The sequence below is a fragment of the Zosterops lateralis genome (assembly GCF_965231275.1).
Source record: "Zosterops lateralis genome assembly, chromosome: 12".
Taxonomy (NCBI): Eukaryota; Metazoa; Chordata; class Aves; order Passeriformes; family Zosteropidae; genus Zosterops; species Zosterops lateralis.
In genome coordinates this window covers 15,615,382-15,638,827 of record NC_139772.1, presented here as the reverse complement: position 1 = coordinate 15,638,827, position 23,446 = coordinate 15,615,382, and the positions used below count along the sequence as shown (strand labels likewise).

Here is a 23,446-nt window from a genome sequence, read left to right as displayed (position 1 = left end):
CAACCTGATGAAATTAAAATCAATTAAAGCAGAAGTAGTTTTACAATGTTCGTACTGCACAGTAAGCAGCCTTAGTCTTGTTTTATATGTCCTGTATGGCTCCCATCTTCTGTCACATCACAGTGCTGGTTTCAGTCCTGTGAGATGTGGAATAGCCCATTTTAAGGCCATTCTCTGTGGCACAACTATTAAATCATAAGCATAGAAATGAGAATATGTTCACTGAGTTCTCTGCAACAGCAAGAAGGGGAAAGATTTGGAAAGTCCATGAAAAAAAATAGTAGTAGTCTTTGTACAAGACACCTGAGCATGATCAGACAGCAACTTACAGTGGGGTGGACTAGGGTGTGAACTTACCAATTTCCCTTTTCTTACAGCTGGTAGTTGTCCAGCATCCTCTCTGCACCAGCCCCAGCCCTGTGTTTTGTGTGTCATTCCAGTCAGATTGCTGAGGAGAGAGACAAAGGACAGATTCCAGGATAAAATCAAAACTGCTCTGGAAATGCCCTGTGTGTGGCAACATTTGGAACAGTGGTGAGAGGTTAAAAAAAAGAGTTTGACTCTAACCCAAGAATCAAAATTAATGTCAGAGAATTTAATGCAACACAAGGTGTGATGGAACAAAGACTGTTGGGGGGGTCTCATTTTGTTCAGTTATGACAAGCATTGTTCAGCACTTTAAAAAACACAACAGTGTAATGGTTTTCACTGAATTGTATGAAGAAACAGGATAACTTTAACAAATATCACAAAACATGTCACAAATCAATTGTATTGAAAATATATTAGGTTTCTTTAAAAGAAAAGATCAGAAAAGGAAGCAGCACAAGCAGGAGGAGAGACAGCACACAAAGATTTACTTCTGAGTGCTACAAAATATTGAACTAAAAATAACATTAAAGATGAAATTTGCAATGAATCTCAAGCTGCTAAATTCCCAAAGGCTGGGTCTGCCAAAGGCTCTGTTGGTTTCCTCTGTTCTTTTCTGTCTTTATTTAAATATTTTATACAGTTGTCTATGTTCATGTGTAGTGCGAACTGTCATTTATATTTCAGTCCACTCTAAAATGGATCTTAGACTATCTCAAGCTGTGCACTGCAGCGAGGAGTTTGGAACTGAGAGGTAAGTTGAAGTGGTAGGGACAAATGAAGGCTGATATTTAATGTAGTTTTTGTGTACTTATATTTTGCTGTCATGTATTTTGCCTTAAAACTGATCTGTAATTTTCTGCATTTTGTGACATTATGATAAGATGTGATGAGAGTGGGGTTTCCATTTAGCAAATACATTGATGCATTTCTGAGTCAGAGTGGTTGAATTCTGAATTCTGACCTTAGGCTTTCATGTCTAGCAGTAACAACATGCAAGTTTGGATCTGCAGCCTTAAATGCTTCTCTTTGTGCTTTGGACTTGACAAGGTAACCTTTTTAAAACGAGAGTCTTAAGCTTATTTTAGATTCACTTATGTGATAGGCCCACAGGGTGCTGAGTATCCTCACTCTCCATTGTCTTAAGGATTGAGGGCACACCTTGCCCGGAAAACTGGGATTTACTGAGGAGCTGCATCCACCACCTTGGGAGAGACTCTCCCACCCTTCTGGTGCTGGGGGAGGAAGCAGAGGGAGCTGTTCAGTCCCCTCCAGACAAATTGCAGCAGTGCTGGTGTCTGGGGCACAGCCAGAGCTCCCTAATTGCTCCCTGCAGGCTGGGCAGGGCTGCAGTGGGCACTGCCAGCAGGGCAGGGCTGGCACCACCCTGCCCCATCCCCATCCCTGCAGGGAGGGGGATTCACTGGGGGGCTCTGCTGCTGCTGCTGCTGCATGCTGACCCTAACCCAGTCCTGTCACTGATGCTCTCTGCTCTCTCTTAGATTAGCTAACAAAGGTTCAGATATATTAAGGTGGGATTTTTTTCACTTGTTTTCCACCAGGATGAGGAAGAATAAAATGACTAGTGTTGGACTCAGTCAATTTGTACAAAAGAAAGAATCCTTAAGGAATGATGTTGATTTCTTTCTTGCTTCCGAACAGTGAATCATACAGACTAGAAATTCTAAATAATGGCTATTAGATTGGGAAGTCTAAGAAGCTTTTACTTCTTGGGAGCTTTGACTATTAAAAATTGATAAATTGCCATTGAAATACAAGCAGCTCTGCAATATGATAGATCAAAGTTCATTTTTTTCCCTAATGCAGAGTTAAGCTGAGCAGGCTTACTTTTTGCTCATCTTCTTTGCAGATCAAAAACATTCCTTTCTTTTTATTTGAGTGATCTATTTACTAGAAGAGCCCAATGTATATGTTGTGACTGCAGTAAAATCTTTATTCACAAGCCTTTAAGTAGTAATACAGCTTGCTGGCATTGTGCAAACCTCAGTGCATCTCAGCACTGCTGTCCAAAGTGGATAGTGTGTCTCCTCCACACAATACAGGTGCAAATTGATTAGTTATAGTTCATGAAGTGATACTTCTTAAAATATTTTGACCACGTCGTTAAAAAGCTGACTCTTCTCAGTAGTGCCTCTACGTTAAGTTAGCAGGAGGACTTCAGAAGGTTGTGTTTCAGTGGATGGTGTTCCAAAGAAAGTACTCAAACGACTGAAATGTAAACCTTGGAAAGACAATTTGCCAGTGGCTTTTTAGAAATCTGTTAATTGCATGTCAGTGTAGCTATATGAGTTTTTCTTTTTTATGTATTAAATATCTCTTAGTACTTTCTAAGCATCTATAAATCCACTCTGTGGCAATTTGTATTTTTTAAAAACCTTTTAAATTAAGTAACACAAAAAAAAAAATGTAATGAACATGCAACGTTAAACACTTTCAAGGGCAGCAAATATGATCACATCCTTCAGAAAATATTTCTAAAATGTGTGATTTCCAACCCACTAACTTACTTGAAAGTTGTGTAAAAGCTGCAGTTGATAACAAGGTCTTGTGTATCTGGATCTTTGGGTAAACAGTGTCTGCCAGTATAGCTGGAGGAGACAGACATTTCCATTTTTAAGATAGTTCTGTAAAGAAAATCCTTCTGTGGGTGTCCACACTTGGCAGCTGATCTCAGGTCTGACACAGTGTGCACACACTGCCACAGCTCCCATCGTCCCAGGAGGAGAAAAATCCTCCAGGTGGCCCCAAGAAGGTTCAATCCTGCAGAGCACTTAAGCACAAAATTAGTTTTAAACTTAAGGGACAATATATAAGTCAGATACAGACTTTGCTAAAAGACGCAGGATGAAATACATATATTCCAGAAGGAGGGATATAATGTGTGAAAATAAATGGTATGGGAAAGCATCTATAGATAGCTGGGGAGGCAATGAAGGAATGCTTCGATTTCAGTTCAAGGAAAACTTAAATGTACTGAATGTATTTTATTTCACATTAATCCTTCAGTCGTCTACCACAGTTTGTGTCTGGCCATGAAATTTTCCTCTATGTAGTGTTATTCTTTGGCATGCAAAGATTTACAGTCTCTGAGCCTGATTTGGCTCTTCTTGGTGTTGATGACAGAAATTCCAATTTTGCACTCAAAGGGCATGATTGAACCAGTTAACATTTATTTCAGCCTTGCAGAAGGACATATTGCTTATTTTATATATAAAGTATGCCAAAATAAGATTAAGAGGCTTGATGAACATTGTGTGGCAAGTCAGAGGCACATAGTCATAGAACTAAGAATTCCTTCCTCCCTGACTCTCACTTCCTTGTTTTATACTGTACTTTTGATAATGTGTCTGCATTCCCACAGCAATATTCTTCTGGCACACGATAATGCAATAGTTTTGAAATATGCTTTTCATGTGATGTGTGAAAACATAAAATCTATAGATGTGCAGTATACATGGAGAAAAGAATTCATATTACAATATGTAGCTACAAGCATAATAAATGGAAATTGATGAAAAGGGAATCTTTCTACTGCTGGGATTTTAAAGAATTAGACAAATGTGTGTAGTTCAAATAAGACAGAATTTCTGCTCCTTGTCACAGAAAGAGCGATGAACATGTATCAGAAGAGAAAATCAGCTGCTGCTTGGTAAGTACCCTATGATTTTTTTTGACTGCTGCCATTTGGGCCCTACCAAGTCCAGTAGTTACTGTGCTGATCAGGCTGCTGCCACCTTTTCTGTTATTATATCACTCAAAAAGAGAGTCTTAGAAAAACTAAAACTGTGCCAATGCAATACCATGTCTTCAGAAATGCTTTTATTAATTCATTTACATTTCAAGCTGGAGCTAAGTCAGTATATTGATGGAGACAATTCTTGGTCCAGTCTTTTCATGTTGGAGGCAGAAGAGATTCCTAGAGCAGTGACACCGAATGCTGGTTTTCTCTCAGTTTTGTAGGCAGTCATTGGATGGTGCAATATCTGTGGATCTATATACTTATGCTAAGTGGTTTTAATTTTTTTTTTATTTATTGTTTTAAGAGTAGTAGCAGTAGTAATAGCAGAGGTAGGAGTATTATTGGCAGTCCCTGTGTCCAAAGAGCTCATTAAAGGACAGCAGTGTGGAGATGATGCCCTATCTGACTGGAATCAGCAGGACACAGGAACTACGTCCCATATGATGAATAACAAAAGAAAGGGTAGTTTACATTCTTTGATTCATTTCTGCTCGATTAACCCCCAGTGGGATTTTACCCCTCCAGTCACATTTTTTTGTTCCTCTAATCTTCTTTTGTGTTTGCTCACTGACCCCAAGCATGTATTTGACTTGTGACCCTATTTCTGTTAATAAAATACAGGCCATCTGACCAGCATTCACACCACTCCACTACAAGGTGATGATTACCTCATTGTAAGGGCTGGGAGTTAGTAACTCACAGGGTAAGCCTGGTGGTTGGGTGGCCTGGAGATGAGATAACCAATGAAGGCAGCAGAAGCCGTTCTGAGCTGTGCCTTCAGAACCAAACTCCACATAATAAACTCCTTCAAAATATCTAATTCTACCCATAGAACTGCATATCTCCTTATGTATTGTTCAGCTATTAATTAGTTGATAATGTTTAGGGGATTATGGCATGACAAAAACCAATTATAGCTATAATGTGGAAATTTTCAGGATCCGTATGGGTGGTAGCTTATAAAACCAAAATTATCCCATTTCCATTCTTGGGTTATCAATTATAATTATATGCCTCATGAAAAAAAAATCTACACTCAGTGGCAATAATCTCAGTATAGTATTTTGAGGCTAAATTAACACTGGAAAGTATAGGTGGTCTCTTTCTAAGCAAAGTAATTTTTGTTTTTAAAGCACCAGCAGAAAAGTAGGGTGGGGTTTTGTAAGAAAAGGCACAGTAATGAACTTATTTGTGCTTTCACCAAATCCTTAAACCATGAATCTTATGAAAGGCACTGTTAATTGTGTGTTACATGAAAAAATCATGCCAAAGCCATTTATCAGATATGTAATCTGTGTCTCTGTTTTGTGACAGGAAGCCATTATTTCCACTGAAAAAACAAATCCGTTAAATTTGAACTATTAGATTACAGCAGGGTTAGGGCTGCTTCTGTGCTGCAGAGTCACATCAGGGTCACAGCCCAGTTCTAGAGATGTACTGCAAGAGCTTCATATCTGATTAAGACAAAAAACTGATAAAAATGTAATGCAGACTAACAATATGGAATTATCTGATGCAGTTTGGGGGGATAGGGGCAGGGGGTATAACATCATTCAGTTTATTTGCATATGTTTGTTCTTTCTGCTGAAATCAATCTCTTTGAAGGAAGCAGAAAACTTTAGAAAAAGAAAATATTATTAATGCTGGTAAGAGAACACAGAAGAAAATCTTTAGTAAACATTTCTTTTCCAGTGTTGATTATCATTCTGTCTAATGTTTATTTTCATAGTTTTCTTTGATCCAAACACAAATAACAATAAAGTTAGCTTCATTTCTTTGAACTAACAAAACTATTCTGTGGCCAAATTTGGAACAAAATTTTAAGTGGCTTTTTTTGTTTTTCTTCAAAGCCACATAGGAGATTGATAGAGTAGATATTTGCATAACTCACACCCTCTCCTGTACAGGAGTGTTTCTATGGCTAACAGTGCATCCCTCTCCCTTTGCTGGAAAGCTGCAGGCTCTGGGCCCCTGGGCACACTCTGGATACCAGGGCAGGGAGCACCCAAGGCTTTGGGGCAGGGCTCAGCCCCTGTCCTCTGGAGGCTGCTGCAGTTTGTAGGGACTGACTGTGGCTCTGTGGGGCTGGTTTGTGGTGTCAGCCCCGAATGTGCCATCCCACCCTCCCTGCAGCCCTGTCCAGCAGGCAGAGAAGGGCAGGGGGCACAGCACAGAGGAGGAGGTTCTAGGGAAGCCCAGGGCACAGGTTCTACCTTCACCAGCTGTTCCCATCACACGCACACAGATGACTGTGTGCTTTGGACTTGGAGACAACCACATTCCTAATGTAAACATTGTGCAATTGCAAAATCTGTACTACGGTGTTTGCCACAGTGCTTGAAACCAGGCCTGCCATTGCTGGGGGTGTTTTATTCTGTGCATATTTAAAAACTCTGCCAAATCACAGATCTGCCCAGGAGACCTGGCAGCACCTGCTGAGGCAGTGCTGAAGAGTCTGTGTCTGTGATGGGAGGCATCTCTGTCACCCTCACATTGCAGGCAGAGTGTGTTCTGGCTGTCCTGGGCAGCTCTCCTGCATGCAAATATTGGCCCTGAAAGTGGTGGAAGTCATGAATGAAGACCCCAAGGTCCAGCCTCAGAAGAGCCATATGCTGGGTAAATTGACTGCTTTAAGTTTTTTTTCAGGATATGATACAGAAACATGGGAGATTCTCTAGAACTCACTTTTTTTTTTTGCTCTCCCATGACATCCCTGTGTTTGTCCCACTGCTTAGCCTGGCTGAACAAGGGCATCCAGCCCAATGATTGATTGCCTCTGTGAGCAGATCCAAATTTCACTCTTAAATCAGCCAGCATGTGGTTGATGACAGGGACAAAGCCAACCCTCATCACTCCCTAAGCAAATCATCTTCCTCTTTACTGTAAATTTGACCAAATTATGGTTTCACCATTGAAATAAATTTCAGAATTTCCACCAGGTTCACGTAGATTTGGCCATTGACTTCAAGGTGCAAATGGCTTCCTAAAGGGTTACTTTTAAATAAGTAGATGTTTAAGTGCTTCAAGAAATTATAAAAATAATAGCAAATTACTTCAGATATTACTAAAAAGTGTCATTAGAAAATGGGTGATTTTAAGGTTAAATCAGAACTAATTCCAGTGACTGCAGGTGACTCACACTTGAGTAAGAAAGAAACTTTGGGTTTTGAACTATGTAGAAGAGTTTTGGCTGAACCTTTTAAATTTCTTTGGGAAAGGGGAGAGGTGAGGTGGGTTGTTAGTTGGGAGTTTTGTCTTTTTTTAATATTTATAAAAATGCCAAATAGAAAACAGTTGTTAACTTCTGTAGTTTGTTCCAGTCAAAAAAAAGTACTTCTGGTCCTAGAGGAGGGAGCTCTGAAATGGTACCCAAAGGCCCTGCCTGAACCTGCAGAGCCCTTCCCTTTAAAAGATCATCTCCACTAAAAGCACAACCAAAAAACTCTGCTTACTTTCCTTTTTTTTTTTTTTTTTTTTTTTCTTTCTAACACTATGAAAACAGGAGTATCAGAGCTGATACTTTAGTTATTGTGCAGTTCACTCCATATGAAGATAGTTAGGAATGTGGGACTGAAAACACTCCACACATCCAGGCTCTGTTTCCTCAGCTGCTGGCAGAGGTAGTGAAGGTACAAAGCCCAGAATGAGTTCACAGCAACAGTCACTGATGATGTCCCAAGGAACAAAGCTAGAAAAGCTGGAGAGCTTCAGGATACCCATCTCTTGATGGAGACGTGTGAATCACCTCACTTCCAAAATTCATTAGCTTTACATTTTTAGTTAATTTTAAGTAAAAAATACAGAGAAGTGCTGACTGCTAGAAAAAGCTCTTGCCATTCCTTGCTGTGGAAGGAAACAGGACTTTTGCATGGAGAAGCAGAGTCCCTTATATTCTGTACTCCCTGAGACTCTGGGGCTGCTTGGACTGTTCAGAGCTAAGCACAAAATTGTTCTCGGTGTTCTTTCTTCCTCCCTTCTTGAAAAAACAAAGTTTCTACCCTGCATTTCTGTAAAGATGAACAGAAAGCCTTGCAGATGGGTGTAGAAACCTCTGCCTGAGCCTGCAGAGGCCTGAAACAGCAGCATTGAGAGGTATAATGCTTGGAATAAATAGTATATAGCTTACTCTAGGGTGGCTCCATTTTGGAGGAGTTGTGTTTGGTTTTTAATTTTCAGCTAAGTAATACTTAATGTTCCATTATTTTTATATTCAATGAAAACAAAATATTTGCAGTTATTGTGAGAAGATGCTTTGCCAAGGCTGAGGTGGGTGCAAAGTTTTAGTGGTGCCTGACAAAAGATGTGGGTGATGTCCTGGCACAGCTAATTGATGTAGAATATTTCTGTCTTGAAAATTCCTCTTCAGAATGTAGCACCAGTGTGCTCTTCATATCTAGGGACTGAAACAGGAGTTGTGCCTCAGAACCCTTGTGTTGTATGGTCCCATGGTAATTCCTTTTTCTCCAGTAATTTTCCTCTGCTCAGTCTGGTCTCTCCCTTCTGCTCACCAGGGGGTGGGTTTGTTCTTTTCCTTTGTTCTATTAATTTTCTCATAACTACTATCTACTATATTCACATAACAACCACTATCAAGCTACTAAAACAGTTTTCAAGTATATAAATCCCCCATTTTAGAACAAGAAGGAAAGGGTTTTACTAAATAAACACATAAATCTTCTCTTAGATCATGCAATAAGGAAACTGAATATAGAGCTAAAGTTCCCAGAACTTGGGAGGACAAAAGAGCAGTTTACTACAGAGCTTTTTCCCAACACTCAGAGCTCTGATAGTCCTTAGAGGAAATAATAAATCTTTCTCTTTGTCACTCTTCCCTTGGTTTCTTTTGTTGTTTAGGAATAAAAAAAATTAAAAGTGTGAGCGCTACTTACAAGGCAGCTTCCTTGATGTTTCTGCTGGTCCAGCCAAGGGACAAGATTTTGTGTATAGAAAAAGGAGATAAACAATTCACCCTGTAAAGGAATTAAAAACAAAAGTGGAAATCCTTTGTAAGAAGAGTGGTGGGGATTATAGCTGCATGCTTTCACTAATGACTTTGCAAACATTTAGCCAGAGATAACCCAGAAATCCAGTTGCACTTTATTTAATATTCAGATAAGGACCATTCACCTGCTGTTAAGCTACAACATGTACAATCATTCTTTGAATACTGATAATTATATGAAGCAGACTCCCCTAGAGGCTGGTAGTCTAGTCTGGATTCACCTGGAATACAAAGATGAATAATATTGCATATTACATGCACCCAAGTAGTTGCAATTTATAGAAATGTCCATTTATACTCCTGAAAAAAAGATGTGTATTTCCCTAGGGGCACAGTATATGGTGATAAAAACCTGTGTGTGGGGACAGTTTGGATTGTAACTCCTAGCGTGCCTGTTGATTAATTAATAAACAAATAAATCATTATATTTAGCCAGATATCTCACTCGGAGCCCATAAAAGAGAAAATGTTCAGAAGGAATTTCGTGTGCCTCGCCATAAGGAGAGGTTACTCTGAGACACCAGAAATGAGTGTGAAAGTGGCATCCAAATGGCTCAGAGTCGGCGTGTGTGTACATTTCTCAAAGATGAGTAGCATTATGAATCTGCTCCCTTCTCCTCCTCCTTCTCCTCCTCTTTCTCCCATCAGGTGCCTTGTCCTTGTTCTCCCCTCTCATTTGCTGATGGCTGATAACACCTTATCTCCACCAGGGAAGCAACCGGGAAGTTTGCTCCTTCCTCACAAGGCTGAGGGTATAATTAGAACCACGCACCTGCTCAGTCCTCCGGTGACTCAGTTAGTCTACATCCATGTCAAAATCCATGCTGTGAGGGTAATTTGATCATCTCACTTACTTTTTTCATATACTTTATATGAATAAACCACCAGAACAAGCCTCCGTTGAGTTGGTTCAGTTTAATCTCACAAATTTGTGTCAACTCTTTGTTGCCAGAAGAATTTTTATCATTTGATCTCGTGATTACATTTTAGTAGACTTTAGTACATATTTTATTTCATGCTCCTGAATATAAAATTCCATTCTTGTGTCAAGATCATCTCTTTATTATTATCTATTTATATTTCTGTGATACTTACAGACTTCAGCAGAGATCAGGGTCTTGTTGTACGAGACAATACAGAAACACACAATAAAAGAATTCTGGTCCCAGGAGCCTTGTAAGCTGAATAAAGGCTGGGAGAAAGGAAATATTGCCCCCTTTTTACAGATGGGAAAGTGAAGCTCTGACAGCCTTTCTGTGCAATGCAGAACAGTGTCATACAGTGATAATAAAGAGAGTTCTGAAAAAGCAACAAAGTCCAGAAACTATGCAAATAAAGGTGGATTTATACCCTAATATACTGGCAAACATCCATGTAAGTTCAAGTAAGTTATAGATGTACACTGGTTTCATTTGCACACTCAGCATCCCAAGGCTCCCTTGGCCTTCTCCATCCTTCTTTGTCTCCCAGACCTCCCTTCAAAGGCAGCTGACACCATTTTTTGATGCTGCCTTCTCAGGCTCATAAGAGTTAGTTTGCCACTGCTCCTCTAGCATTTTTTAAAAAAAATTTACCTTGAGCCCTGCAGTGCCACAGGAGTGTCAAATCTCTCTGACTGCAGCAGCTTCCAGGCTCAGCAGAGATACATCAAGGCTCTGTTAGACTCTCCTTCCCAACATCTGAAGGGTAATGCAATCTTTTTGTCCTTGAACTGAGCCTGGAATCTCCTGCATTAGAATACTTTCCCTCTGCTGCTCCCAGAAGACCTTCCCAAGATCCCAGGAAAGCTGTGGATATTCACTCATGACCAAAGCAGCAGAGCAGCACTTTGGTGTTCCCTGACGACAGCAGAAAGGAGAGGAAACAGTAAATTCACCATGTCCCTTTCAAAGATGACTAAATACAGGAGGGGAGCCTGCCAGGAAAGGGGGCTGAGGGTGTAGCAGAGTGTACAGGGGTGCTTGTGCCCCCCTCAATCTGCTGAGCTGCTGCTTCCACCACCCTGCTGAGCTCGGTGTGCACAGCTCCTCATTCCAACTGTACCACTGCAGCACTGCCTTCTGACTAAATACCAGTTCAGACTAATTGTCAAGGATCAGATAACAGGAAAATATTTCTATTTGACAGTCTACTATTTTTCAATTGTTCCTCTGTTACATATCTAAGTAAACATTTGTTCCACTTATCATTTCTGAGCAAAAGACATGAATCATTTGACTAGTAAAACCACAACGACAGCTGTTGCTTATTAGAAACAGTCATCTTGTTCAAGGGCCTGCTATGGAGGAGTTCTTCAGGAAACTGTTTCTGCTTTTAGTGCTTTACAGTGCAATGAAAGCAAAGTTGTAGAAATTAGGGCATTTTTGTTTCACTGATGTGACTGGCAAAGCACCCAGGCACATACACACACATGGAACAATCATTACAGCTGAGCTGCAAGCCCCCAAGAAACAGGAAAATACCCACTTAAGAATACTACTAATGACATAATACTTATGGTCTTTGTGGCTTTTGTACAGAGCTCCACAGTACAGTGAAACAAAACTAGATTTAAAGGTCCCTTGGTGAGCAAGGTTGTATGTTTGGGATTTTGGTGTTGGATACAATATTTATACCAGTTATTATGCATGTACCAGAAATATGTTTTGCTATTCATGGTTTTTCCAGCTCTCAGGAACAAATTAACCTTGGCTTCATAAAATCCCTAGAAGCCAGTCATCAGTGGTCACTACTACATTACTCTCAGAATGAGCTTCTTGAGTCAGTGATTTAAAAAAAGAAGAATTTTAAAAACTCTGGTCAGGATAGAAAAAGCAGGGAAAGCAACAAAATACTTTTTAAATTAGTGGAAACAAAATAGAGGGAAAAGAACCTGGACCATGATGAAATCAAAAACAATTAAATGAAACCGAGTCAGGTCAGACATGAGGATTTTTCCCTTCCTGGAGTGCTGGCTCAAAGGCATTATAGATCATGAGGGCCAAAATCTGATTGTTTCTGTGACCTGTATGGAACAAAATTGTGTTAAACAGAGGCCTAAGAGCTGGGCATTTTATCAGACAAAATCACTGGAATGGTTTACCCTGTATGATGCCCCTATTGTCAGCTTGGAAGGGAGAAGCCAAAGACTAAATGAGCATAGAGACTGCACTGATCCCAGCAGAGCAGAGGGGAGGAACCTTGGCAGGGCAGTGGAGAGATGCTACCAAGTAATCTGCTCAGGTAAATAGCAGAGCTTGTGGTTTGTGGCTGTTACTTAGATACCTTTCAAACCTGCAAATTTAATTTTCCAACGTTAAAGAAGAAAGAGTTAAAAAAAAATATCATTTAAAGGATTGTTGAGTATGACAAAAGAAAAGGAAGACAGAGCAGGAAAGCAGTGGAGAGAAGCGTGCCACTGAGGAGGCAAAGCTGAGCCTTATTATGGGTTAGAAATCTGCAGAACTGTCACCAATTCAATAATAGCATTCAAGGAGGTTTCTAGAGATCATATCCTGCCCTTCATTCACCCTCACAACACTCGCTGATGGGAGTCAGCACTTTGCTGCAGCTGGATATTTAGAAGTCATTTGTTCTGTGTAACATGCCTGTTCTTACTAATCTTAGTCAAGTGAGTAGTCCATCCTCATGTGTCATCCCACGAAGTCAAATGTGCTATTAGCATAAGTGATGATTACTTATCCCTGTGAGGTCCTGCGAGGTTGGGGCTCCCAGCATCAGTACACTTGACATGCCAGTCTTTCTATTGTAATTTAATAAAATGGGGCCCAATTCAGTTCAGAGGTGCCTTGAGGAATAAGCTGGACTTAAATGGTGCTTAGGCCTTTGACTGGACCTCTGAAAACCCTTCATTCATTGAGTGAATACTAATTAGTCAGAGGAGGGTTATTAAATTATAGACTCAGTTCTCTATCACTGCTCGGAGCACGGTGCCTTTGCAAACGCCTGAGCAAAACAATGCCAATCTGAGCACACACAGAGGGAAGTTAAGGCATGATTGCTTTCCTTGGTAAACACAGGGAGTGCAGAAATGTCCTTAATCAGCAGGACAGAGAATCTGTACATGTCAGTGGGTAGATTTTGCTCTAGAAGAATGCAATGCACTAAAAATGGGACAGAATAAGGCACTGTAGAAAGCTGCATGTCACAGCTGCACCAGGATGGAAAAAGCCTGATCCAGAACCCAGCCAGTGGAAATGTGAGTTTGGTGAGCTCTGAATGAGGCCCTTCCTGAACAGGCACCCTCAGACACCCCTGACAGGGCTGATCCTGGAGGACTATGCAGAGTGATGTGCTCAGTGCAACATCCATAAACTGATCGTTTATCCCCAGTGAAATGCTCGGTGCAAGAAGGGATCCATCAGTTCATTTCCTGTGCCATGTCCCTCTCCCAGGGAACAGGAGCCTGATTGCTGCATGGATACATCAGGAAGACATATCACTCATGCTAAGCACATAGTTTTAATGGGTTACAGGTATTTCTAACAGTCTCCTGCTTTTTGGATTTCTCATATCTTTTTGCTCCTTACCTAATTTCTGAGCAGCTCTTGGCCTCAGAGTGGCTCCTGTGTTCATTCTGAGCCTTGGTTGTAAGGTCCTACATCTTTCACAGCATTTACATATTTTGTGAATACTGCAGCAATTCCTTGTGACCTTTGTGATCATCTCCTTAATTCATAGTTCTCCTGATTCCCAAAATGTAATGGATGTAGGAAAATTTTGGATTATAATTTTCTAACCAACAAGCTCTCTGCTCTGCTCTTTGCTACAAGTGATCTGCTATAGTTACAGAATGCATGACTAGGCTCCTATGTAATCCCAAAAGGTTTATTTTTATTTTTTTTTTTAAATCAGATCTTTGAAAAAGTCTGAATTAGTGGTGCAAAAAATATTGCCCAGCTGTTAGATCCAGAGGGTTTGGTACAATAGATCACAAATAGGATATTTGTATATTATTTAATTCTAACATTTGATCTTTGCTTTGCTGGTTGTATCTGTTAAAACAACCTGCTGTTTGTATGCTGCTGCACTTCAGCTTTCCAGCCAGGTGTCTGTGAAGGATTGCATTTATTCAATTAGTACATAAATGCTTGCCAAATTATGTGTACTAATGGCGTATATGCAGGTCAATCCTGTGCCATCACACACACAAAGTGCATCGTACACAATGTATCACTTAGAATTCTGGGGGAAAGACTAAAATCTGAGCAGTAAATCAGATCCTTACTGTATTAACAAAAAAGAATTATCATTGTCAGTGTTAGTAAATCAGTGTTAGAAATTTTTCTTCTTTTTGTCTGAAAAGCATAAGTTTTTCTCCTGTTTGATTTGTAATCAAGTTCAGACATTTTCAGAGTTTTGAGGCTTTTGCTGTCTCATGCAGCCTAAGAACATGCTCACACTATAGCCAGCTCTAATTCATATGAAGTCTTTCATATGGGCATAAGTCTTTCATAAGGACTTTCATGGATGAAAATTAAAAACCTTTGGAAAAAGCTTGCTTGATCAGACTTTTAAAAGATTTCAAGATCTGTATATGCCCACCATTATGTTCAAAATAAGCATTTTTTATTTGCCAGCAATCCAAGAACCTGATTTTATTTTGACTTTCCCATTAGCCAGGCAGTTTAGCCAGTAGAACCCTTTTATTCTTCCCACTGGAGTAACAGAGAGAAATTCATTTGATTCTAGTGGATAGTAGTTGATTTCATTATCATATTATAGAAAATAAAGATTACAATTCCAAATGATTTTGCCTGCAGTGCACACACTAACCATGTAAATGGCAATATGTGGAAAAAGTTGACTACATCATAAAAAATTTACTTCCTGCAAGGATTTTCTTGAATTGGTTTCAAAAGAATCTGCTGTTTGGCATCTTTCCTGTACTGAAATTCTAGAAGGTAACTGCATTATGTGCATGTAAAACATGCAAAAGGAAACATTCACTGAGCTCCTTCTTTCTGCTACCAAACATAACTGTAGCTTAGAAAAGGTGCCTGAAATCAAAACTCTAGACAAATACAAGATGTGTGCATGGTAAGATAAGCACTAATGGAAGGTGAAACACTCTTCTCCTTCACTTGCTGCTGATTGACAAAAGTTCCATCTAATGATAATTTGAATATTCTGCCAACAGTTGGAGATACTCTGCCCCTGCCAAAATAAATAAATAAATTAATGCTTCCAACTCCCAGAGCAAATGCCTGTAAGTCTATAGAAAACAAATTAGAAATGTGTTATTCTCAAGGAAAAAAGTCTCCACAAGAGCTGTAATTTTATTTTTTTAGTGCACAGAATAACATAAATCAAAAGAAGCAATAGTCTACCTTGTGTTTTGACTACTTTGACCCTCTTCAACCCCTGCCAATTTTTATCTCATTTTTGTTTAACTTTGTACATCAGAGTTTAATTTTAAACCTGGTCCTGAAGACAGTGATGTATAGGGTACATCAAGTATAGCTTAAATTACCCTCTCCCCAGTGATTTGAAGTTGAGGGGAGGGTCTTACTCCACAGCAGGGTGGGAAAGAGAAATGGTCAGATGCTGCCCTTTGAACCTGACCACCCTCAGCTACAGAAACATTTATGCCAGAACATCATTTATTGATTTTATTATATTTTAGGATCTCTTAAAACTGTTGCTGAAGTTTGCCGTATATTAATTTTTGACACATGCATATAAAAACAGAAATATGGGTTGAGCAGAAACTATAAATATAGACAACACTGCCCAATAAACTTACATCCTTTCACTTATAGGTTTCTATTTCAGCTGATCATTCCGAGCAGCCTGTCTTTGAAAATAAATATTACCCCTCTGATAAGCTAACCAATTTGAAGATTAAAGCTGCATTTGAGGATTAAACTTTTTCTTATTTGATTATTGTTGTGTCTCGTAGCAGAAGAGGATAAATATTAATGGAATGTTACAGCCTGATTCTGCCCATTTTGCTCGTGTGAGACTGAAGGAATTATGCAGGATTTGGCCCTTACACTCAGCACTGCCTGCTCTGTTTTCTCAGTCCACTTGCAGTAAGTCTCCCGTGAAATGTTACATGTACCCAGCAAACTCCTGGACCCAGGGCTGCCACAGGGAGCTCTGCCTGATGGCTGGTTCCCAGAGCTCGCCCTCCAATTATGCATCGCTGAGCCGGGTGTGCGCTTGTACTGAGGAGAACAAAAACCACAAGGAGTGCTCCACAACAGACCACAAAACGGGTTTGGCACCTGTGTCTGCCCGGAGCACAAGTTTGGGGGCTGTGTTCTCCCCTGGCCTGCTGACCCCAGGAGAGGAGGCTGACCTTGTCTTACAGGCAGGAGTCTATTGCTATGGCTCCCCTGGGAGCACAAACCAGCTGCAAACTGCTGCAATGATTAACCCTTATGTGCTGTAGATGTAACATCGAGTCATGGTAATAAAGCTTTCACTGCATAAAGGATCTCCTGCTTTGTAAATTGTTGCTCTTATCAGCTGCACTGGAGGATGTTATCCCTTTCCTGTGAAGCATGACTGCTGTGCTGCTCACTGGAAAGGAGGCCAGATCTATAGACTCGGTGATATTTATTCAATTGCTTTGAGAACAATGCAGAGAACACACTTTGTTTAAGCTAAAAAATGCAGTGTCTGAAAACAAACAAACAAACAAAAAAAGCCCACCATGAAATACTCATACATATGAAACAATATATTAATTAAAATCCAGAATGCCTGTAGCAGATTTGAATCTGGGAACACCAGATTTGCTATAGCAGACAACTGTGTTGCTCTGTTGAGTCCAGGCTCCCGTTTGTGGAAGTAATTTATACCTAATGTTTTGTAAAAATGCAAACTCTTCCAGCCTGTGACTTACCTGGACAATTACAGAATTTTGATTTTGGCTGGGAACAGAATGTTTATAGCAATCAGTATTCACCTCCCCAAAACATAAGCAGTGTAAGTCTTATTTTGTCATACACTTCAAACACGAGACACAATTTTGTGCTCTCCTATTTGCCAAGGGGAGCTGTGAGGGTGTCTCAGCTAAAATCCAAACCTCAGGCCTGTGAGTGAGACCCTGGCTTCCTCAGAAAAGTGAAGATTTTATCTCAGAGTGCTTCCTACCCTCCAGTCCTTCCCTTGGCAAATCTATGGCCACATCAAGGCCCTGAAAGCAAAGGCAACCTTGGTGTAAGCCCTGGTTTGACATGGTACTCTCTGCTTCAGTCTGCCAAGAGCCAGAAACACCATCCCTGAGAGGTGGAGGTGTGTGTGTCACAAGGGCTGTCACTGCCCACAGTCTCTCCTTCACTGGGACTTTCCAACGTCACAAGAGCCAAGAAGAGCAAAAATTATTTGTTGAACCTATCCAGCCATGAAAGCAGCAGCTCTGTGTGGTTTGGGGACACAGGACTGTGGTCATTGCTAACCCCATCAGAGGTTGGATGGACCAAGAGCATTGCAGGGCTCTGTCCACAGCTCCTAGGGAACTCCTGTTTGTAGTTCTTACACACAACCTTTTTCAAAGGATAAAACCAGCTTCCAGGTACAGGGCTAAGAAAAAAATAATACCTTTAGTATAAGCAATGGGAAAAATAAATTCAATTTAAGGAAACAAAAATTGTTTTCTCTAAAACAACTGAGGTCTTACGAGTTTTGGGAGGGGATATTTATTGTTGAGGACTGTGGTACACAAGTGTCACTACAAGTACACACTACACTAGATTCAGACTGAGAAAAGGTGATGGGAAAACTTTTCCAGATCAGGAGTGACTAGGACAGAGGCTGCAGTGAGGATGAGTTTCCTTGAAAGGTTCCCTGGCGTTCAGAGGGAGTGGTTAATGCCCTTTGAGAAGAGGTAAATTACCACCACTCTGTGGTCCATGACTCATCCCTTTCTCCACATCTTTCAATCAATTACTTCAGCCTGCCCTAATTAGACAAGGGCTGATCTGCCGGAGCCCTGCTTGGGCTGGCCAGGCCAGGGGCTGCACCAGGTATTCATTTCTTAACGAGGAACAAGCTGCTCTGGACTAATGATGCTTTTCTGTTTGGTATCTGGATTAATTTGCTTGGAAAACAGTGCAGATAGTTTTATTGCAAAAGTTAGTCTAGACAGGGTTGTTCCTCACTCATTAGCACTGGGAGCATTTTCCTTCAGGGACTGCAGATAAAAGCAATGAGTTTATTCCTCTTTCCCTAACTCCACCTCCTTAGGCACATCAGTGCTGTTATTTTAAACACTAACAGCTGTAGCTAAAAAGGAGATATTATTAAACCTGCAATAGTAACTATAGATAGGAGAGCAGTGACCAGACAGTTAAACTCCAAACTTGGCTAAACAGGGTGTCAGAGGCAGTACCTTAACTTACTCCCTCATCAACTCCAGCAGCTCTTCTTTCTCTCTGAGCAGCCTCTGTGGTCTCACAGGTGGAGGCTCTTGGCCTCTGAAGGGAGCAGACGTTGCCTATTCCCTCTTTAGGAGGATGGGGAAGGGTTTCTTGGTGTTGGTACCTCCTGTCCTGCCTGGCTCCTGCAGGCATGAGAGGCTGCTGAGGAGGAGGAGGAGGAGGAGGTGGAGGTGATGGGCTGCAGCTGCTGGGGGCTGTGTCCTTCCCTGCAGCCCTGCCTTTGGAAGCTGGGGAGGTCCTGTGTGCCCTTTCAATCTCATCCCTCCTCTGGCTGTCACTCCTGTTTCCAAAGTACTGTTGCCCTGATATTTGGTCACTCAAAGGGGAGGAAAAACAACACATTTACTGAAATTATCTTAATGTTATTTTGTTCTCTCGTGGGGTTTCTTGTGTGAAGGGGGTATCTATTCTATTAACTCCCATTAATATCAAACCTTTACTATTAAAAGGATTTGCATATGGAAAGGAAGAGGATTGACCTTTAAATTCATTAAATAAAGCAAATTTTTAAAAAATAATTTTGGTTAAAAGCATTAGTGTGATGAAAAATAGAAGAACAAATACAGAGCCATCAGTATCTGGGCTTTCGTTAACACTAACGAGCAAATTATTGTAAGGGAAGATTTGCATCATTGGAATGCATATCCCAGCCTCCATACTGATATATGGGATGAGGGGTTATCTTTGTATGGCTCCTCTTTCAGAATATATTTTCTTCTTATAAAATAGCCTCTTTTTAACTCCCATTGGGGACCTCTTTATAAATGAGGAACTGGTCCTCAAGGGACTGGCCTGGTGAGAAAAGTGTGTTAATAATAATAATTTAAAAAAAAAAAAAAAAGTGCATATTAGAATACTAAGCAATATAATTAGCCCATTTCTTGGGGTTTTTAGAAAATCTTAAAGAAAAAAAGTATAGCAAGTTTTAATTAAACATATTCTCTGGGTGTTTGAATTGAGTAAGAATTAGAAAATCCTGTTGTATTTTAGAGGGATTAATTGCATCAATTTAAGGTTCTGGCTCCAATCTCAGCTCTGCAGCCAGGTATCCCCACTGCTCTTGCAAAGCAGGTACAGTGCTGAGAGTGAGTGAGGTCTGGCCACAGAGCTGGGGCCACAAGCTGCCCCTCAGATGGGCATTCTCAGCCCATGGGTGCCAATAAACACATTCATCTTCTAATCTTTTACACAGGAATAAGCAGAGATCCTCTATATCAAAACTGGCTAAATCTGCAGATTCAAAATATGATTGCTCCTAATGATAAATATTGATTTACACATGCTGAAAAGCTTCTGTTTCCTTCCCAGCAAGGAGTCTGAAGTGTAATTAGATGAGCAGTGTTTCTACCACCCTATCACTTTTCGAGGCTGTCTTGAGACTGTGATGTCCAGTGGTTTCTGGGTCTCCACTCTGCTCTTAGGTCTTACCCCACCTGTGTCTCAGCTTTTTGTCACAGCCCTTTGTAAAGCACTTTGAGATGCTTGGATCAAACTTGCTGCCGGTCCAGAGTAGTATTAACCAGTGTTTTGTGCTCTTTTGTCATGCAGCTCAGTCTATTAATCCAGATATTTATTCTGTTCCTGTTCTACCTCAGGCTCCCACAAGTGGGAAGAGGTGAAACGGTTCAGGTTATTCTTCTCAGAGCTCAGCTAATGTCATCTGCTGAATACAGCTCTAAACATCTGAAGCCGGTGAAATTAAATAAAGTGTGAGCATCCTTTGGTCTGGAGCTCTTTGCCTTTAGAACAATTACTCATGGTAACTTTAACAATAGTATATTAAGGAAAAAGAAAACCTCATAAAAGAATGTAGTGTTAGGATGGAACTCTGCCTGATATTAGAACAATTATGGAGCAGATGCATCCACTCCGAACAAAGTGACCTTTTCATCAAGTTACAAAACATTAAAGGTTAAAGAGTGTTTGAAAGGAAGTTAATACTTTTAAAACATTAGAAAAAAAATGCCATTCTTTCTGGACCTGACCAAAATCAGTGGGAAACTGAGATGACTGTTTAGGCACATCCACTCACAATTTAAGCAACTCTGATTGCAGAAGGACAGAAAGTATTTCAAATCGCCTGTTTTCTTTTACAATTAGAAGCACTTTTTCGAAGAAGAAAGATTTGATAGGAACAAATACCCAGTGACAGAAAGCCGGTTAATTGCAATTTTAAAGTCACATTCCTTTCTCTCCATTGTGTAGAGAGGAGAACAAAGAGCGGGAATCACTGCTGGTGTCAGAGTTTAGTTTCCCGGTTTCACCTGGGCCGGGCGGGGCCGGTGCGGTGCCCGGGCGGGGGGCAGAGCTCTGTGTCCCGCACACGGCGGGGCCCGGTGCTGCTCGCCGAGGGCCACCGGGGAGGGGACGAGTGTCCGGGCCCGCCCCGGCCTGCGGGACACCGGGGGCCTGCTGGGAGAGCCCGCACAGCGGCCCGCAGCGATTGATCCCCGTCAGCTCCTCCCGCCGGAGGGCTGAGGGCGCGGGGGATACAGCCCACCTTGTTCGGGAGTTCAGTGCGGCCTCCCGGGAGCTCCGGGCCATGGGATTTACTGCCCGACGGGCTCGCCGGGGCTGTCCTTGTGTCCGTGTCCCGGCACGGCCCCGCTGTGGGCTCACAGGAGGAGGAGGAGGCGGCCCGGGGCGCCGGCGGTACCCGCTGTGCCCGGCCCGGTGTGTGTGCGGCCCCCGCGGGACCGGACCGAGCTCTGCCCGCGCTCTGGGGGCGGCCGGGGCTGCAGCCCTCACCTTCCCCTTCCCCTTCCCCTTGCCCTTGCCCTTCCCCGTCCCCTTGCCGGTTCCCCTTGCGGGCTCGCCGCCGGGCCAAGGTGAGCCATAGGATGGATAAACTTCTGTGTGCAAGCGCTGTGTGCAAACGCTAAAAACCCGCGTGGGAAGGAAGTTTTCGTGGAAAAGGAGAGAAGGATTTTGCTCGAACTTAAGTTTTACCCACTTCCCCCTTCAAGCTTTTTTTTTTTTTTTTTTTTTTTTTTTTTTTTTTTTTTTTTTTAAAGAGTATCTGGGCAGAACAAAATCTTCATTGCGTTGAGTCGCGGGCGGTCAGTCAGCAGAGGAGCGCCCGTGTCATCTGTGCCATGGGAACCTTCGGGCGATGCGAGAAATAAGCGGGGAATCCCTTCCACTTCCCCGGGCTGCTCCGAATGCCTGTCACATTAGCCAGCCCCGAGGAGCAGTGCCAGGCTCCACACAGGCGTGCCCAAAGCCTGCAGCCAGTAAAACTTTGTGGAGGTAAAATTAGCTAAAGACCCTCTACTGAGACAACAGCCTTTGTTGTCGCATGTGGTAGAGTTCCAGGATCTGTAACTATTTGTCTTAAAAGGTTTTCCTCCTGCCCCAGCGAAGGCATTACGCTACAGTAGCTTTGAAATGGTACCGCGCATTTCCTTCAAAGCAGCGGCCGGTTGTTTCTTCAGGAACCCCGAGTCCTTTCGAGGGAGGGGAGAAAGTGATGGCCGAGCGGGGCTGGATCGCGCCGATAGATCTTGTTTTGAATGAGCATCACCTCCAAAGGGCGCAGCCCCCGGGAGCGCGGCGGGTGCCGGGGCGGCTCTGCCCGGCCCGAGGGGGCTCAGCCCGGGGAGATCGGGCTGCGGGGAGCGGGCCCGGGACAGCGCGCTGGCCCCAGCCCGTCTCGGTCCGGGAGGGAGGGCAGAGCCCCCGGCAGTGGCCCGGCTCCCCGGGCGGCATCGCCCCGCTCCCGGTGCCCGGCTGTGAGCGGGAACTGGCTGCCGCGGGGCGCGGGGGGCGGGCGGTGCTCTCTGAGCGCCGGGGCCCGCGGGAGAGGGGCCGGGGCACGGCTGGGGCTTTCCCCGCGGGGCGGCCACCGGGGGCTGCGGGAGCCCGGCCCGGCCCGGCCCGCTCGGTGCCTCTGCCCGCCCTGCGGCTCCCCCGGCCGGAGCCTGCCCCCGCCGCTCCCCGCCACCATGGGGATTCTCCTGGGGGATGTATTGCTGATGTCTGGGCTTGGGTGGGGAATTGCTGCCGACTCCGGGCAGAAGCGAATCGATTCGGACAAGATTACTTACGGTTTAAAATGAGGTTTCCAAATATGAGGACACTGAGCCTGTTTACACTTTGCTATTTTCCCCGTGCTCTTCCCGAAATGCCCGGTCCTAATGGCGGGGACGCAGCTATTCCAGTTCTGATTTTCTGGGGCTTATTACATGTCAGAACTGTAAAAGTCCTCTGGACAATTTACAGACAAAACATCTGGTTCGTTAAAGCAAAGCTACTGGACTAAGACAAACAAACTTTGCTGCTGTGTAAATTCACTTACCCAAACAATTTACATTCAAGCAAAGATTTTAGCCCGAAGAAAAACTTTTATTCATTTGTATTCAGGAGGTTTGGGAATTCACAGGCATTTAAAAATAATTTTGCTCTAATAAAGTTATGTAGATATTACAAAATGTCTTTGTTCTCTTCTCAGATCATTATCGCCGCTATAATGGTTATTGACAACACTTTGTATTTTACAGAAGCGCGGTATCGTTTTCGGGCGTGGGCAGTGGGGTTTTTAAACAAACTTGTCAGATCCGTATTCATCTGGTCCAGCCTTAATGAAAGCTGCAGCTTCTTTGTTCTTCTCCGGGAGAAGCCGAAGTCCTCCCTGCATTTCGATGCGTGCGGCGGGCAGCGGGGCGGGCGGGCACGGGGGGCACAGGGGGCACGGCCCGGGCACGGGGGGCACGGCCCGGGCACAGGGGGCACAGCGCGGCCAGGGGCTGCCGGGCGGGACCGGCCCGGAGCCGCCGCCTCCTCCGGCCCGGGGCCGGCCGGTGCCTCCCTGGGGCTCCCGGGGCCGCCGAGACCCCCAGCCCCGCACCGGCCCCGCCGAGACCCCCAGCCCCGCACGGGCCCCGGGCTCTGTCCCCGCCCGCCGCCCCCAGGGCCGGCCCCGGGCCG

General features: G+C 43.0%; 1 long non-coding RNA gene across 1 annotated transcript; it reads right to left on the bottom strand.

Annotated features, from left to right (window-relative positions):
• Nucleotides 1-363: 363 nt before the first annotated feature.
• On the bottom strand, nt 364-23,182 carry LOC310914285. Its single transcript, XR_014590998.1, has 3 exons — nt 22,567-23,182; nt 9,019-9,099; nt 364-448 (listed from the first exon to the last, which is right to left on the bottom strand). It is a non-coding gene; the product is annotated as an uncharacterized lncRNA (long non-coding RNA).
• Nucleotides 23,183-23,446: the final 264 nt, after the last annotated feature.